Raw genomic sequence first — 19452 nt, forward strand, 5'->3', positions numbered from 1 at the left:
TAGAATCAAGAAAAACACAGGACTTTAAAATTAATTTTGAGTCTATCAGGTTTTTTTTTTTAACACGTAGCTATCAAAGGCCCAGATGTGTACCATATGAGTTGATGAAAATGTACATAGGAAGTTGTGATAAAAGCTTTTCTCTTTAGTCTATCATATCTTAAATTCAAGGTTACTCTTATACAGCTGGTATATATTAAATATAATATTTTGAGTTATATCAAGAAAGGATGGTCTAAAAAGTATGGAAAAGTTGAACTGAGGATTGGGAGCATTTATTCCTGGGACATGGTAAAGTTGGGATGGAATCTGTATTTCTAGAGCATCTCTTCAATATGGACAAGACATCAAAATTAGAGGGAAAAAAATGAATTATATTTTGCCAAAAATGTAGACTTTTGTTCATCTACAGTCTCTTTTAAAACAAACAAATGAATAAAAATTCGTCATATGCTCGTAACATAGCCCATACTGGTAACAGTGCCTTTGGAAAGTGCACTTCTTCAAAAATTCTTGAGAGGATAGAAGTTAAAAGAGACCTCAAATGAGAAAGAAATAGAAATTAATAAGATCAAGGGAAGGTATTGTGGCACTCTTCGTTTCCAATATATCAGCCATTCCCTCTAATCTCTTTTCTAACAGAACCCTAATTTGTCTCACTTGGCAATGGACTCAGCCCCAAGTGATGAAATGTGATTGTTTCAGGGAAGCCAGTCATTAAAATTTTGCCTCTTTCCCAGCTGTTCTTGAGCTAGTGGTGGCATAGTTCAGAGCAGTGAGACATGAGGGGAAGTCTGCTGGGGAGCTTTCGGCAAAGCTTTTTTTTTTCTCATAAAAAGGCAGAGGAGAGAACATTCTGAAACTGTCCCACCCCACCCCCACCCCCTTTTCTTGCTTTGAACATAAGACCTGGAATTTTGCAGAAAATCTTGCAAGCATCAGGTCGCAAATACAAAGAGAAGAATTACACCAATGGTGATAGACAAAAAATAAAAATAATCTGGGTCACAGATAGCATGTTTAAGCTCCTGGACCAACCCTGCAAGCATGCATCTGCAGATTTCTTGAGGCACAATAAATGTTCTTATGTTTTAAACCACTGTTGTTCGAATATGCTATTGCTTAAAAGCAAAAGAATTCCTGAATGACGCAAGAGTTCTCTTTTTGCTTTGGGGTTTGTTATTACAATTGTTGCTCCTGGCAGTTTTTTGTTTTGATTTTTATAATGTAACATATGCACAACTGTTTGAAAAATGAAAAATTCAGACAGCCCTAACATCCCCAAATTGGAAGCAACCCAAAAAGTCATAGATAAGTGAATGAGTCAGAAACAGTAGTACACCTGTTCAGTAGAATACCATTCAGCAACAGAAAAGAATGAACTATTGATACATACAACATGGATGCACTTAAAATCATTATGCTAGGGGCGCCTGGGTGGCGCAGTCGGTTAAGCGTCCGACTTCAGCCAGGTCATGATCTCGCGGTCTGTGAGTTCGAGCCCCGCGTCAGGCTCTGGGCTGATGGCTCGGAGCCTGGAGCCTGTTTCCGATTCTGTGTCTCCCTCTCTCTCTGCCCCTCCCCTGTTCGTGCTCTGTCTCTCTCTGTCCCAAAAATAAATAAAAAACGTTGAAAAAAAAATTTAAAAAAAAATCATTATGCTAGCAAAAAAAAGCCAGGCATAAAAGACACATGTATGTGAGTCAATTCATACGAAGTCCTAGAACAAGACAATCTAACCTGTAATTTGCTTAGACATTATGAAATAAGCTTAACTATGTTAAATAAAAAAAGAAGAGGATTTTTTTTCTTAAATACTATCCAGGGACATAAATAGACCTTTGCAGTATGTGCCAGGACAACCCATTATCTCTTCTTGTAAGTCTGGGCTTTCTATGTCAGGTGTACATATTTTTTCAACTTTTAAATTTAAAAGAATTATATGACTACAGGAATATTAAAAAATACTACAGATATACCTCAGTTGGTTAAATGTCAGACTCTTGGTTTTAGCTTGGGTCATGATCTCATGGGTTCGTGGTGAGTTCGAGCCCCACGTTGGGCTCTGCGCTGACAGTGTGGAGCCTGCTTGGGCTTCTCTTTCTCCCTCTCTTTCCTTCTTCTGCCCCTCCTCTGCTCGCTCGCTCTCTCTCTCTCTCTCAAAATAAATAAACTCTAAAAAAAATGCCACAGAGAGGTTCTATGTACTCTTCATCCAGTTCCCCACAATGGTTACATATTACCAACCATAGTTTAACATTAAAAGAAGGAAACGGACATTGGCTTGTGTACAACGTGTCTGTACAGTTCCACGACATTTTATCATGTATATGTTTGTGTATCCAGCACAACAATCAAGATCCAGAACTATTCCATCACAACAATGATCTCTCAGGCTACCCCCTTGGTCACACCAACTCCTCTCACCCAGGGTCCTAATCCTAGGAACCGCTATTCTGTTCCTTATCTCCACAATTTGGTTATTTTGGGAATGTTATATACATGGAGTCATATACTGTGTGACCTTTGAGTTTGACGTTTTGCACTCAGCTTAATGCCCTTGATCCAACCAAAGTATTTTGTGTATCAATTATTCATTCCTTTTTAGCAGTGTAATCCATGGTGTGGATGCAAAACAGTTTGTTGAACCACTCAGCTGTTGATGGATATTTTGGTTGTTTCAAGTTTTAGAATATTACAAATAAAACTTCTATGAAAGTTCTTGGATAGGTATTTGGTGGAACTAAATTTTCATTTCTCTGGGATAAATGCCCAGTATTGCAATTGCTGGGTTATATTAGTGTATGTTTCATTTTTTTTTTTTTTTAAGAAACTGCCACATTCTTTTCCAAAGTGGCTATACCATTTTACATTCCCACCAGCAATGTATGAGAGAGCGTTTCTCCACATCCTTGCCAGGATTTGACATTGCCACGATTTTTTTTTTAAATTTTATCAGTTCTAATAGGTGTGTAGTAACTAGGGATGTTAAACATCTTTTCATGTGTTTATTTACCATTTGTGTATCCTCTTTGATTCATGTCTCATGTCTTTTGCCAATTTTCTAATTGAATTGTTTTCTTTCTTTTTTTTTTTTTAATTCTTAAGTTTTGAGAGTATATGCTTCAGACACAGATCTTTTTTTCACATATGTGGCTTGCCAAGATTTCCTCCTAGTCCATAGCTTGAATTTTTCATCCTTTTTTAACAGGGTATTTCACAGAGAAAAAGTTTTTTTAAAGTTTTGATGAAGTCCAATTTACAAATTTATTTTTGTTTTACATAATAAGCTATCAGTTTAGTTTATATTACTTTAGTAATATATTACTTTATAAAGCAATATAAACTAAACTTGTTTCAAGTAATAACTCTCTTCCCTTTTCTGGGTACTTTTCGAATGTTTACTTTGTAAATAAATAAAACAATTTAAACCTAGACTAAAAAGGACTAATCTAATAAGTAACCAGGTTACTTTATATAAATATTACCAAAATTAACTGTGTTATCATTTAAGCATTAATAAACTCAACACCCATAAGTTTATTATCTTTTTGAAAATCAGAAAACTACCAAAACCAGAATCAGTAATTAAAAACTGAAAATATATTTGTTTTACCATAGAAAATGTCATAATACACACAAGAAAAAATATATTAGTAATATACTTTCCTTGTGTGATTTGAAAAATTTCCACATCAAATCAATTGATGAATACTTTTTTCAGTAATTTTTTATAGTGATCATATGGTAATCTCACATCTCTCTAATTAAGGTGAACCATTTTTCACAGTCAAATTATTTTTGTTTATATCATCATTACCCAAAAAACAATATTCAAGAATGAATATGGTCAATCATGTCTCTTCTCACATGCTTTTTTTTTTCAGTTTGCATTTTAGAAATGTCGGTCCATAGTTGGCAAAGTAATAGTGACACCTATTCTGTTATACGAATGGTAAAGACAGGATTCACCTGAAACATTTTTAATTGAGCCTGCTCCACCAAATATCCACACAAAAGCATGCTTCTTGCAAGCCTCATAAACTTCATCTCCTGCTTAATGGCTAAGGTATGTGTGGAGAAACAAGTGTACCTAGTTGTCCTATATATTCACCTGAAGATGATCTGCTCTTGCCAGGGCCTGCCCTAGGAAAAGGCATGCACTGCTTTAGAAGGAACAAGGTAATAAGGTAACACCTCCGCAGCCCAGGATATTCTCAAGGAAGCTCTTCCTGAGGTTCTGCCGTAGAACAGGATCGGACCGGTAAGCCTGTTCCGGTAAGTGTGCTCAGCTCTGTTTTCTCTTCCAGCTGAGTTAGCTCTTGATATTACAGGCATCTTTGTGAGGCATTGAATCCTTGATGAACTTGATTATGGCAGAACTAAGGCTTGTCCTTAGAAAATCAGTGTAAAGGATGGTGCAGTGGAGGGGGAAGCAGAAAGGGCATCTTCCAAGGTATGTCTGGCTTCAGTTTAAGTTACAAATTTCTAGAGGTGAACTGCTTAATACTCAGTCAAGAAAAGCACTGAGGACATTTACTCTGAAATGCAAGAATTTTTGGAAACAGCTTGGGTAGCCAGTCACCTCTGGACCCTATTTCCTGACTACTCTTGATGAAAAGACTCCAAGAAATACTACTTTCTTAACAAAAATCCATACCCAAATTCTTCAGGACAAATCTTGGATTAGGTGTCCTCTAAGCCTACATCTAACCTAAAGATTATGATTCTATGATATTAAATATTGACAGACAAATTACATGGGCCCAATAAATATTTGTTGGAATTGAACTGAGTTGGATTCAGGAAGTAAAAGGGTCTATGTTTTATGACCGCAGGTTATCTAATTTTCACAGTCAAACAGCTGTATGAACTTCCTTTCCTTTGAAAGTCTTACATTTGTTCACCACATTTTCCTGCTAAAATCTGCGAGGTAGAGCTCATCTTAATACCATATTTTAGAGGTCAAATTGCCTTCAGTGGTTCATTTTAGAGTGTCTTTTCTCCAATATTATTATGTCCCAACATAGAGTTTTCGTATCTCTTATCTAAAAATAAATTACCTGAACTTGATTGCATATAGGATCAGGGACTAACGAACATGGATTTTTGCTTAACATATATTCAATTTTTTTTCTAGGAAAGATACTTTATGATTTATGATCCTTAATGACCTAGTTATTTGAAAAAACCATGGAAGGTATCAATGAGTTTTCTTCAATTGGTTAAAATATCATACATTTCTTTCACCAGTTCAGACATCTTTGTCTTTGATCCTGATTCACAGAATTTAGTGAGGAGGTGGAAAAGAGGATTGTTATAGAAGATGAATCAACAACACTATGGACAAAGGATCATAGAAGTAATGAAAAGATTTTTTAACTTCAAAAAATAAGTCAGAAAATGTGAGAATCTTTGGATAGGGAAATGAAATCTTACTTTAGCAGAAATTTATCTGTCTAGTACATACAATATATTCTTATGAGAGGAACCATATTTATTTATGATCATGAACTCAATGATAATATTCTATATAAGTTTCCTGAAGTAAACTCTACAATGCACTTGGTGTTCACAGTTACTTAGAAATATAACCTGAAAAATCTAAATAATTAACATACTCACAATATATTTTATGTTATGAAAATTATTTTATATATCTATTTTATTTTACCAACTTGAAATTCACAAGGCAATTAGATATTATAAAAATTGATTATACAAAAACTATTATCAGGATCCAGAAATGGTTTTCTATGGTTTTTCATGACTTAATTTTTTAATCAACTGAGCATAAAATCAATGTTTTGGGTTTTTATAATATGAAGACAGAAGGCATTATTATTAACAGATTAGGCAATCTGTTTGTTTTAGCATGTTTACTGTAATTTGAGAAAAACACACTTATTGACTTGCTAATTTTTGCTAAACTAATTTAGAACTTGCTTTGACCTTCTCTACTCAACTACTGTAACTGTGCTATAACCTAATTAGGAAAACCTCAAGAGACAATGGTTGTTTCTTATGATTAAATATAAAGTGAGAATCTAGTTTTACTTTATCAGTTCACAGTTTGTTTTATTCACTTCACTTATTTCACTTAAGACAAAATCATTTAAGCTTTCCTGTTATATATAATCAAGGAAGAAAAGGCCTTTTACCTATATGAGTTCTTGAATGGCCTATATAGGAAGATGCTGCGTTACAATACAGTAGGTTTGCAAGTGATTTGTCTAAACTTGGAATCGGCTCTTCTCAGAAACAATGTTGTAAATGGTGTTCAGATACCCTGCTAGTTCATGAAATGCACATGTCATATGTGCCTATGTTGTTTATTTGTATTCAAAAAATGTGGAACACCACTTTTCTAGGTAAATTTTAAAAAGTAAAGTTGAAATATAATTTTGTATTTAAGTTATGCTTGAAATAAATCCAGTTTTATTAGAGGATGTCGATCGGTGGGGGAGGTGGTACTAAATTTGCGGCAATTCTAAAAAGCACTCTAGGGCACTGTCTTTTCAAATACAGAATTTAAAATAGTTGTTTAATAAATTATTTAATTTTATCCAATTACAATAAACCTTTAAACCTTAAAATACAAGAGGAAAGGGAAAAAAATATCACCTGAAATTAAGCTACTTAAATATAACCTTTTTTATCATGTTTTTACAGTTATCTATTGCTGTGTAACAAATTACACCCCCCGCCAAAAAAAGAAAAAAAAAACTTAACAGCTTTAATTTAACACACATATTTTAGTTCATAGTTTCTGAAGGTCAGAAACCCAGAATTGGTCTGCTGAGTGGTTGTTGCTCAGATTCTCTCATGATGTAGGAATCAAGCTGATGGCCAGGGTGCAGTCATCATAAGAAGACTCAATTGGGAAAAAGAGGATTTGTTTCCAAGTTCACTCACATGGTTGTTGGCAGTCCTTAGTTCTTCCCCGGCTGTTGCCCGGAGACAGCACTTCCTCACCATGTTGGCCTCTCCACAGAGCTGCTCAGAATATGGCAGCTTGCCTGAGCGAGTGATCTAAGAGACAGATCCAAAACCCTAGACAGAAGTCACACAATCTTTTATAACCTAAGCTCAGAAGTGACATACCATCACCTCTGCCATATAGATGGAGCCTGGAACAATGTGGGAGGGGACTGCACAAGGATGTAGCTACCAGGAAGTAGAGATGATTATGGGCCAGTTTGGGGGATATCACAATGGTACATTTCTTCCTAGTCTTTTTTTTTTTGATACATTTTTATATACTATTTTTCCACCGTATAACAAAAGCAGTTTATATGTTATTAAAACATCCTATAATATTATTTTAGTGGTTAGGCTATATTATATATTGTTGACTATAATCACTTCCATATATGCACTATTGTAAATAATTCTATGATAAACAGCTTTTGCATGAAGCTTTTCCATCTGCATTTTAGATAATTTCTTTTGGATTGCAGTCTAGCTAAGGGACTAATTTAAAAAGCTGTAACACAAGTTGCCAAATTGCTTTCCAATTGAATCGTATCAATTTAACTCACAGAGGGGTATAAGAGTATTTCACTGCTCCTTTATCTGGGGATCTGAAGGTTTTAAAAGCTAATAGGACTAATTTTTAATTTTTTTCCTATTTTCATGTTCATTTCCATGTTTCTTCATTTCTTACATTACTAGCTCTGCTCTTAAACATAGCAACAATGATTGTGTGCGTGTGTGTGTGTTTTCTGGGAAGAATGGGAGACAGAAAAAGAGAGAGGCACAAAATTAGTGAGAAACATTTTTGTAAGTTAAATGAAAAAGAAGCAGAAGAGGGAGGAAAGAACTTAGAGAGGAGGTAATATGTAACTGAGAAAGTATGGCCTACTGCTATATTTACTGAACTCGGGGTGGTGTTAACAAGGGAGGGATAGCAGGGGACCACCATGCCTTGCTGGGACAGAAAAAGGTGATTGACATGGGGGAAAAATTGGAGAATGCAATATCCTATGACTGTCCCTAGGGGACCCCGTGGGGCCAGGATAACTGCTTTCCTCAGTTGAGAGCCAGAAAGGATGCTGAGGGAAAAGAACAAAACAAAACAAACAAAAACATGCGAATCTCTCCCTAAACTGAGAACATTTTAAAATGTTCTCTTACTTTCTTTTCAGTTCTTGCCTATTATGAAAGTATTTTCCTGTGGTAAAATCAGGACAAATTAGAAGTAATCTTTTTATAAACGTGCATTCTGTACTTTTGAGATAATTCAGGGAACTGTCTCATACTTCCTCACAGTCCTTAAACCCACCATTGTCCTTGGTATAACTGTTTTTACCACAACTTTGTGCTTTTGCTCAAAGGTTATAAGTTTTCTGAGGCTGCTGTTTGGAAAATTTAAACATTTGGTTAAAAGATGAGGTGGGGAGGGTAAACCAAGAAACAGACTCTCAACTATAGAGAACAAACTGATGGTTACCAGAGGGGACATGGGTGCAGGCATGAGTTAAACATGTGATCAGGATTAAGGAGAGCCCTTGTGATGAGCACGAGGTGATGTATGGAAGTGTTGAATCACCATATTGTACACCTGAAACGAATATTACACTGTATGTTAACTAACTGGAATTTAAATAAAAACTTTAAAAAATAAAAGATGTATTCTTAGATTTATTTTTTAAAGCTATCATCACAAACACACGAAAACATAGGGCTGCATAACTTGTTAGTGTAGCCTCAAGAAATATTTTCCCTGGTCTCACTGTATCCTGGATATACCTCTATCTTAGGCTGTATTGAAATTCATGTTTTATTGAAATAATCCACTTATATATCTTCTAGTTCTCACTAGAGGGTACGTTCTGGGCAGGGACCTAATCTTATACATCTTTAATTCTCAGAATACCTACCACAGTGCTTAGTATATAAATATTTGTTGATCCATTAAATAATGCAGTTGGGAATAGGAATGCCAGATTGAACATACTTTTATATCTATCTGCTAAGTTCTTTCATATGAAAAAATAATGAAAATCTTCAGTTACAACTATTTTAGCCAGATGATTGGGTACAAAACAGACTTACAGATCTGCTGAAAATGATACACAGCTAAAAATATATCTTTATTTATATATAAATATGTATATATATATATACATATATATATATTCTGAGAGAAAATATTTCACATCTAAAATACATCTGTCTGGGGCATGACATTCATTCATTCATTCCAAAGAAGATGATTAAATACCTCGTGTTTGTTAGCCATATTTGTCCTATTGGACTATAGAACTTGAGATTCAACTCCACTGGCCATCAAGGGAAGCTTGGTGTAATTCACACGTGTTTCAGACGTGTTCTAGAAAGCAGAGAGGAGGATGACGTAGAACAAAAAGAAACCGAAAGTACGGAAGGTGATTAGAAAGTTATCCAGAATGACCAGGAGAGAAGTGATGAAATCTTGAAGTGAGGCAACACCACTGGGATAGATGGAAGAAGAGAATGGGAGAGGAAATAGTAACAGTGAACAAAACCTAATGCTGCTTGAATTGTGAGAAGACAGAGGAGGTAGCACATGTGACTTGGGTCTTTTGGCTTCAGTAACTGGTTGGATTGAGGGACTACTAACTGTTAACCAGGCGGCATGAGGAGTAGCTGCCCAAGGAGAAAAGAGGGCAAGTGGTACGTTTTCACAATTCATATGGTGCTATCAACAGGCAATTGATTCAACACATCTGGAGCTTAGGAGATGAGTATCTGTGGGGAAGTTTGGAAGTTTTCATTGTGAGGGTGGTAATGTAGACGATGGTAGAGGGAGGAAAAAGTAGAAGGAAAAGGAGGAGAAAGAGACACAGAAGGAGAAGAGGGAGAAGGAGAAGGGGGAGAGGGAGATGGTGAACAACTGAACTTTTATATGATTTGTTACAATTAACCACTTCAATACATCTTTTGGGTAAACGACTATGGTTACTACAGCCCTATGGTTATTAAACCAAAATAAAAATCTACACCGATGCAGGATCCTGATATAGTTCGTTTTTGCTCATAGCTTAAAAAAAATCAATGTTGTATTTTTCTCACAGCCTCATGTTAGCCTTTATTTCTGGAGTGTAGTGAAGACAAGCTGCTACTGAGATTATGGGTTTCGCCCCCTAGGAGTCCCTGAAGATCATTAACCCTGAAAAACATCATAAACCGTGGTTTGTGTTAGCACCTCTTGCCATCAGTTTTTCTATAATGAACACTTGCAATCAACAGTGATGAACCTCTTTACACTGTTGAAGAAATCTTGCAGACTTTAATTGACTTTCAAGAGAAACAAGTCATCAGACTTTTTTTTCCTCCTGTGTATTACAGTGGACATGACATGACAGTTAACCATCTTTAATACTGTACTGACATCCAAAGGTATTGCCATCAATGAGCCGTATCGGTTTCGATGGATGTGAAGAAAATGTAAAGAGATGGGGCAGGGGGTGGGGGGGGATGGTGTGACAAAAATGCCTTTTGTGGAGTATGAGGAAGGAGGATTATTATATGTCTAGAAATATGAAGTAGTTCAATAATAATTACCAGATTTACTAATGAGGGGTATAATCTTGCTGTCATGTCTGGATCTTTGCTTTGTGATTTTTCAAATGAAGGGACTGGACTAGAGTATTCTGAAGTTTCCTTCAGCTCCAAAATTTCATTGCTATCCAGAGACATACAAACTCTAAAACTAATGTAATAGTAGAAACATCATCAAGCAAAGGGCTCTTGCACCAAGCAATTCAACATATTTAAGTCAATGTGTCAGGAAGTAAACATCAGGGATTTAACAATTTAGCTATACTTATTCTTACAGTGATAGACCACTTCTCAGAAAAATCTAGTTCCTATGAATTTGAATCATGTGAAATTGTGATTTGTGTGGTCAAAGTTGCTCAAATGTAGATAATTTAGTATGATTCTACTTAATATTACTATTTCCAGGGAATGCATACCAACATAAGCAAGCTGTTACATTTTTAAAAAAGTAATTATTTTCTGGAAAATAGAAATTTGGTAGTCAAGTCTCTAACACAGAGAGGGGCGAGATATTTTGAGATCATTAAAAAAAAATAGGTCTAATGTATATATACTGTGCCACCACAGTGTTGTGTGAAAAAAAAAAATGGAGTTCTCATTGCTTGATGGAGGCTTTTGGGTGAGCATTAGAATTCTTTATCCAGTAGTTGTCTTTTTTTCTATATTCATTTGGATAAAGCCTTCCTTGGCATGATCTTATGCCAGAGCAATTGATCTTTGTCTCTGCAGTGATATCAACCAGAACTGGAACCTGACATTAACTGTCTTTCAAGCAATTTTTAAAGACACAGCCGACCTCTTAGCAGAGATATGCTGTGTTTATGGGTTTCAAGATTAGATATACTAACAAAGGATGGGGTTAAATTCATGAGAGAATTAGAAGTCTATTGGCTCCAGGACATGGGTGGCCCTTATAGCAGAGGCTCTTTCTATCAGTAGCCTGCTAGAAGCAAGGGAAGGGGAGGGGTAATGGAAGTCTGCAGTCCCACTGTTGATTTCTAAAGGCTTTATCTGGAAGCTGGCAGAAGTGGGGTATTTATTTTTTTCTGACGATGAGATGACTGGAGAAGCCGGGTAGCAGCATGAATTCATGAACGCCTATGTGTTGCTTTAGGACTCAGGCAAATTTAGGGTACATGTTATAAAAATACAAACGAAAAGTATAGTTTGTGATTTCAAACAAACAAACAAAAAGTTGGGAAAGCTCATTAAGATTTATTATAGGCCCCAAATTTTGTAGTCCCGAAGCTTAACGACAGATGGTGGTGTAACTCCACCAACATTCAATTTGACTTTGTAACATAGATTACCCTTGATTTGACTTCCGTGAAACTAGAATTTTCTCTCTTTCCTAAAATGTGTCAGGGAGGAGAGTGGTGATAGCGGAATGTCTAAGGGGAGTCTGTTTATTTGCTCATCTTCAGAAAAACTGTAGAGGACGGGGAAAAGTAGGAACCTGATAGGTGCCCGTTCTTAGGTGGAAAAGGGAACATATTTCACCTTGCATTTGAAGACTTTTGTCACAAGCTATTTGAAGTGAGTAGTACAACTTTGAAGACGGTATCCCTAGCAAGAAAAATATAATTTAATAACAACCTGCCCCTTACCCTTTCTCCCAGCCATCTTTCAAGTCAGTCAAATTTAAGTATCAGTCACAATTGACCCCAGTGAAATGGCTCTGAAGAAAACACAAAACCAAAACAAACCTGTAATTGTTGTTTAACTGAAAGTTTGGGAGAAAGTAGCCCTACGTGTATGAATAATTCTATTTTGTAACAAATGGCTACAAATTGAAGCAGTCCGCTCGGGGAAGCATGAAACCGACATTTCTGATACGTGTCACTCGCGTACGTTGCTTTCCTTCATCCTGGCCTTGGTTAGTTTCAGTTGAGGTGGGTTATTTCGCGTAAGATGCGCTCGCAGAGACCATCTCAAACGAATTTATCTTTCGCCTCGACCGTCCCAGAGCAGGGGCTTGGAATTTGTTGATTTGCGGTTTCATCGTAAAAGGAACTTGCAATCAAATAAATTTTCGTGAGAGACTTCGAGGTCCAGTTGGTGAAACTCCCCAGGTACCCGGTAGCCCCATGTAACTTTCCCCTGGAACCTTTCTAAATGACTTTTGCAGCCCCACGTGCTGCAAAGGAGGCTTGAGCTGTGGCTGCGACCCTGCGCGGCGACTACAGGGACAGGATTTGGCTTTCCCCTTTTCTCTGTTAGGCAGTGTTTCGTTGCAAGGCTGCCACGATCCAGTGGGCTGACCAGTGACTTGTGCAAAAGAAAACTATTCGTTCGCTGTTTGCCCTTTCAGCGTTTTCCTCGGCTGCGGAAACCCGGTTTTCCTATTATTACACTTCAACTTTTTTTGGAGTCTGTTAGCACAGAGCGCTAAACCCCGGCCGGCTCCAGCAGCAGCTAGGCGAACAAAGCCCGCAGTGTTCCGGGCCATGCTGGGGCGGGGGTGGTGGGCGAGTTAAAGGAATTGCAAATAAATATATTTTATGACCACCCATCAACAAACTACGTGCCACCGTGGCAGCCCCTGGTAGCCGGGCTGTGTCTGCACTGTGGCCGGGGGCGGGGGCTGGGAGAGAGGCGAGCGCAGAGGGGCAGCGAGCCGCTAGCCCTGGGCCTGAACTTTCACCTCTCGAACCCGGGCCCAGCCCATTGGCTGCGGGCTAGGGGTCCGCCCGGGGCAGCGGCTCTTGGCAGGACCTGCTTTCTCAACTCCCTGGGCGCCTTCCCTGCGGGAAGGGTTGGTGGCCCGGGGAATGGCAGCAGGCGAGGACAGAATGGGGCGAAGTTAAGCGGGGGCATCCGGGGGCTGCGGGCTCAGCCCCGCTTAGAAAGACGAGTGTCAAGGGGACACAGCCCACTTAGAAAGAAGTGCTCCTCGGACTGAGATATCCTTTTGCACCCCTTGGCTCCTGGCTATTTGTATTCACAGGAGAGAAACGTCAGAGGCGGCGAATTTCACCAAAACGTGTCTTTGTGTACAGGAAAGAGAAAGGCTAACTAAACCCGCTCTTCTCCAAGTCTTTGGAGCGTAACCCTCTTTCTCCTCGTTGGGAACTTGAACTTCTCTTCCAAGTGGCCCGGACTCCTCTCTAATAAACCTTTCCCACTCACTTCCTCCAGACCCCTGGACAGAGAAGTAAATCGAGTCGGTGTCTGCGGGGGAGGAAGAAGAAAGGGGGAAAGTGGGACTCTGTAGACCTCTTGACTATTCTGTTACCTTTTTTCACAAATCTTGTGGAAAGACATCCTCAGCTCTCCAAGGATTTCGACACCGTTTGCTCCTTGTCTTTTGCAAAATAGTTTCAGGTTAATTCATAGAATCCGCTTTTTATGTAGGTTTGCCAATGAAGCACAGACGCAGATTACTTAACATGAAATTATCCCCAATCTTTCAGAAGGGCGAGGTAGGGCCATTTGGGTCTGGCGTTTCCTAATTTTAAAGAATGCTCTCTCCTTCTTTCCCTGCTCCCATCTTGGGGAAGAAAAAAAAAAAAAAAAAGAAAAAAGATCTGGGTTATTTGTCCACTATTCAGCCTGCACTTCGAAAAAGACAGTTTTAAAAACAGTGAGAACACAATTCATAAGCAGAGCACTTAAGGACTACCTGGAGTTTAAAAGCTCGCAGAAAGCACCGCAATTCAAAGCTCAACTCTGCCTCGTTCCTCGTGCTCCTGGCAGGGGCCGTCTTCCCACGACCAGCCCCTTGGCTTATTGACTTAATTGGTTTCACTAGAAAAGCTGACGGTGTGTTTACAGATGTGGGTGCCAGGGCTGCTTCCTCCCCGGGAGAACTGCGGGTTCTGAAGGGAAGAGTTGGTGCCAAGTGTGTGTGTGTGAGCTCGCGTCTGCCCTTTAGAGAAAGGGCGCGCTGCTCTTTGAGGAAAAGAAAGACTCAAAGGCAGAAGTTTAGTGCTGCTCGCCCGTCTCCCCAGCCACCCTCCCCCCTTTCTGCCACCGGAGATGTTAAAGTTGGCCGGGAAGAAGCCGGGGGCCAGGCTCTAATTCGCAATGGCCTCTCGGCTGCAGCTATTTGGAAGAAAGTTTCAGCGCCTTTCGGAACGCCACGCTTTGCCACTGATTGTCAGCTGAGCGGCGGGGCTCAGGCGGCAGCTCGCCGAGAAGGCGGCGGGTGGAGGGTCGCGCAGCCAGCGGGCAGCGGAGCGACTGGCGGGAGACGGAGGGGAGGAACCGCCTGCCGGGAGCGGGCTTGGGGAAGAGACTACACGGACGAATCCCCCAGTCGGGTCCCGCGTCCCATCCAGGCCTGTCTGGTCCTCCCTCGGTCTCTCCCTCGTCATCCCCTTGGTCCCGCGTGGGCCAGCTGGCTGGGTCGTGCTCCACGGACGGGAGCTGGGACCCGGGTGCTGTGGAGGCTGGGCCCGCGCATCCCCCGCGCCGGCGCCTTGGCTTTGAAGTGCGCGCGGAGCGGGCTGTGGCAGTTTCTTCTTTCCTTTCATTCCGGGTACTTTGGCAACCCTCAGTCACTGATAGGGCCCGTCTCGAAAGCCTCAAACCCTAAAAGTCCCAGGTCGGCGGCCCCTTCCTTTCAAGCTCCGCCCCGGCCGGCCCGCCGCCCAGCCCCACGCCGGTGACCCGGACGGAGCCACCACGAGGAAGCCCAAGAACTCCTGGGCCCAAGTGAGACAGGAGCCACGACAACAATGAAGAGTGAGAAAGACACTCGGCCTCTCTCCAGCCCAGGCCGCGGAGGCGCACACCGTGAAAAGAAAGGCCAATCAGCATTTTAACGCACGCTTGGGTCTCCCTGTCTCACTACCATGCACTTTTAACTCCCTGCCACCGAGGGCTTTGGATCCCTTCGAGGCTTTCTGCACTTCACGTGGAATCCCCTGTTTCATTTGCCAGCAGCTCCGTCTGCTGAGAGGACGTACTTTGGGGACTGCCAAGAAGCAGCAGACACAACTCGGCTTTGCCAATACAGCATACGGTTTTGTTCTCTCCTCCCTCCCCACCCCCTTCCTCGACGCGCCGTCTGGGCCGAGCGGGAGGAGGCGGAGCAGGAGGTGGGGAGAAGGGTGGGGGTGGGGGAAGATCTGGCGCAGAACAAACAAGTTCTCCAGCGAGTTGTTTACATAGCAGGTGGACCTGACGTCAGCCAGGAGGCTCCACTGCAAAGCCGAACAATATTCTGCTCCGCGTTTCCCCCTCCTTTAAAGAAGTTGGGGGACCGGGGGAGATAGGTAGATGGGGGCGACAGGCATTCTAACCGGCTGGTTCCAAACCACTTTGGGGACCAACAACAACCAACAATAACAACGCAAAGTGAAACAAAACAAACAAGTGGCCCGGCAGTACTTCAGAATCCTCCGAGGCGTCCCTTCCCCCACCCCGCCCCTCCGAGTAGAGGCGGCTCCGCGCGCAGTGTGTGTACAGTTTGCATTGCCAACAACACGCGCGCGCGCCCGGGTGCGCGCGCCCGCCAGCGCACACTCACACACATAGACACACATACAGACACACACACAGATCCGGGTGGGGGGAGCGGCAGCGCGAGACAGCGCGAGCCTCCGAGAAAGCGCGAGACACGCCGGCGCGTGCAGCTCCGCGGCGGCCGCTGCGCCCCGGCTCGAGCCCCGCGCCACCCGCAGCCCGCCCGCGAGCGCCCGTCCCGGTTATTTATGCGGCGGCCGCGTCTGCTGGCTGCGGCTTCCTCCGGCCCCCCCCAGGGCGCGCCCCCCACTCGTGGCAGCAGCTGCCGGGACTCGCTCGTGGGTGTGTTGTTTGGGGGCTTCTGCCTCGGCGCCGCGGGTGCCACCTCCCGGGACGCTGCCCAGGCGTCCCAGGTCGCGGTAAGTTTCTTCGCCCTCACTCTGGCGCGCTGCACCTCCGCACCCCACCCCGTCCCAGCCACCTCCACGCCGGGCCGGGCTGCGACTTTACTCTACTGCGCGCTCCTCCCGCGGCGGCGGCGGCGGCGGCGGCGGCGGCGGCGGCGGCTGCAAAGTTTAGCCCCAGCCGCTGCGCTTGGTGCGGCGGGGCGGGTGTGACATGTGTCAAATTTTGGCTCCGCGTCGGGGTCGCCTTCCGGACCTAACATCACCACTTGTTGTTCCTTTTCATTTTGCATTGTGATGGGGGAAGGGAGAATCGACAGAGGGGAGATTGCCTTTGGCTCACGTTTAATTTTTAGTTTTGAATATGCAAAATTTTTCCTCGTCCAGAGAGACCGCGGCTGGAGGAAAATGTGTGTCGAAACACCAGATGTGTGTTTGTTTACTCTTTTATTTTTATTGTTTGTTGTCTCTTCCTTCCCCTCCCTTCCCCCCTTCCCCCTGGGAGGAGAAACAACAGTAAAAACATCTGGCGGTTGGAAGCACACTATTGATCCAACTGCTGACCTTTATTTACTCAATTGGGCAAGTGCATGCTGCTCGTCCGTCTCTAAGTTAGGCGCTTCAGCGTTCATTTAAGAAGTACTTTTCTGGGAACTAGAGGCGGAGAGGGGACACAACTGTTTCTCCAGTAAAGAAACTCCTGGCCCCTAGTGATGCTTCGGGATAATGGTGCATCTTGACTGCTGCCCCCATCACGCTCTTTCCCCTGTCCACAGCACGACCCGCTTCACCCGGGATCTGTCCTAGTCTTACTTTTACTCTGCTTTGGAAAGGTCTCCTCACTCTGGGCGTAGGTTTAGGGTGAACTCGCGCCTCCCGGTTCTTTAGGGAGGGAATGTGGGAGGGGCGCGGGCACCTTGCGGAGAAAGGGAGGGCTTCTCGCTTGGTTTTTACCTGTAAGTCGGTGGAGGCCCCTGGCGAGCGGAGGGCAGTCGGTAGCTGGGGGTTGGCTTTAACCCGGGCAGAGCTCGTGTCCCGACGGCCCTTCGCGCTCGCCGCGGCTCACGTGCGGCGGCGGCTGCACGGCAGGACCTACTGGGTGGCCGGGCGCGCCGCCCGCGTGCCTCCCGCGCGCGTCTCCCCGCCCTGCAGGCCAGGACGCGCCCCGACACCCCGACCTCTGGGCGAGCGTCGTTGTGGACCCTCGCTTGTTGAGGGCGTTTGGGCCCGTCTAGAGCAGGGAGGAGAAGTTGCCCTACTATCCTCAGACTCTGAGATCTCTTAGGTAAGTCTCTCAGGGCACCTGGCGCGTGGGGTGACACCGATTAGGAGGGACCAGAGGGTAAAGACACGTGCGAGCCTGGGGCTTTTGAGAGCGCAACCGGTGCAAGTTTTGCATAGGGACGACTCCAGGGAGGCCGAACTGGACACTGGCTCCTCAGACTCCGGAATCCCCAAGGAACGAGACCCCATCTGTGTATTTGTTTATTCGGCTTTTTAACCAACAGATTTAAACCACTTAATGGACAGCTGCTATCTGTAATGCTTATTCCCCCCCCCCCCCCTTTTTCTCTCACCACATGTTGCAGTCCAGTCAGTTTCTTGGTCTTGAGGATTATTCCTCGAGTACTCTTTGCTCCCAGGTGGGCTGGCATTCCGGACGTGGCCTGGGTGAGTGCTGAGAACTGGCCGGAGGGAAAAAGGGTGTGAGAGACCTGTGGGAGTGTGTAAGATGTGTACATATATAGTCATCATGGATTCAGAAGTGCTTAAAGAGCTACCTCCGCAACATGCCCAGAGTCTATTTGGAAGAATAATTAAGTAGTAGCAGGTAAGCCGAGGGGAGAAAGTGACGCCCTGGTGGCAAGTAGCTGAAGTGGACGTTTTCCAACTGGAAGTATTTGGAGAGATTAACTTTTAGAAAACAAAAGTTTGCCTGGAAGGCACCTCTTTGCATGCTCTCCTAACTCAAATAGTTTGGTTAGGCAGCCGCGGAGACAGGAGGGGTGTGTTTAATAGCAAGTCTATGTCACAGGTCAACACTGAAGCCAAGATGAGCTTTTAGATATTCTCCTCTTCAGTCTTGCATCGTGCGGTACCTTGGGAAATGTTTTATGTTGTCAAGGGGCCTGTTTATCTTTTCTGTCACTATGAGTTATGGATAAGTATATTCTCGGTGTACTGGAATTTTAAAATGTAGTGTTTGTTTAATACTGTTAATTTACAGTTTGGATTTATTTGTGTATACCATTAATAAAGTGGGTATAAAGTTATGTATATGATGATCATTAGGGTCCTAAGATTTCATTTTAGTTTAGAAGCTTTTTAAAAGTCATTTTTTCTTTCCTTCTTTCCTTCCCCTCTCCCATCCTCCCAGTTTTGTTATTTAAGGAGACCCAGGTTCAGTCCTTGTTCAATTCAGTACTTCCTTAAGAACCCCACTATTTCATTGTTACCCAAAACTGAGTGGAATAAGTGTTTAATTGTGATTGAGTTACTAACTTTTAAAGAGGAGACTGGAAACCTGATGATACATCACTGTAGGTAAGTGAGGGAGGACACTCCATTTTAAAAGATCATCCAAAAGTTCACGTTTCAGTACAAGAATGCAAGAATTTTTAAGAGTATTTTCTTTATAATTCAATTTAAGGAGTGCAGTACATGCTTTCTTTTTATATACAGATAACTAAAATGTTACAATTGCACTACAGTGGATATAGAATAATCAAAAGAAATTATATACAAATAACAATTATGAACTATTCTTAACTGTTTTTCAAAATTCCTCAACTTACATTTTGAGATTTAGAGTGATGGACATTTTAGAATTGAATATTGTTTTCATAGAGTTCATACTCTGGAGTGGAGAGAGACCTTTAATCACATTATGACATGACTAGATTTATTAATGGTTGTATCTAAGTAAACTGTCATTGAAGTTTTATTTATTTGCACTGGTGATAGTACAGTGGTTTTGCTTTTACAAGTAAAATAAAATAAATCCTTGTAATATTCTAGAAACCTAAATAGGGGGAAATTGTTGTATGTGGCACACTGTAAAAATAGGAAAAAAGGTGAACATTAAATTTACAGA

The 19452-nt window shown here is 42.2% G+C and overlaps 1 protein-coding gene and 1 long non-coding RNA gene across 6 annotated transcripts in view; one reads left to right on the forward strand and one right to left on the reverse strand.

The window, feature by feature from the left end:
* LOC132679411 (uncharacterized) overlaps positions 1 to 18025 on the reverse strand; it is a 32161-nt gene extending 14136 nt beyond the window's left edge. The window contains exon 1 of the long non-coding RNA XR_009610147.2: positions 17936 to 18025. This is a non-coding gene — a long non-coding RNA (uncharacterized LOC132679411). The remainder of the gene's footprint in view (positions 1 to 17935) is intronic.
* The window catches only part of FOXP2 (forkhead box P2), a 566859-nt gene continuing 563457 nt past the window's right edge, over positions 16051 to 19452 (forward strand). For 3 of the 5 annotated variants that reach the window (XM_060632922.3, XM_060632934.3, XM_060632931.3), the window contains exon 1: positions 16051 to 16373. The gene's annotated coding sequence lies outside the window, so the exon portion shown is untranslated. Of the gene's footprint in view, positions 16374 to 16443; positions 17644 to 19452 lie in introns of those variants that run through there. The other 2 variants (XM_060632935.3, XM_060632924.3) reach the window with 2 other exon arrangements.

This window comes from Panthera onca, chromosome A2 (assembly GCF_046562875.1).
Source record: "Panthera onca isolate mPanOnc1 chromosome A2, mPanOnc1 haplotype 2, whole genome shotgun sequence".
Taxonomy (NCBI): Eukaryota; Metazoa; Chordata; class Mammalia; order Carnivora; family Felidae; genus Panthera; species Panthera onca.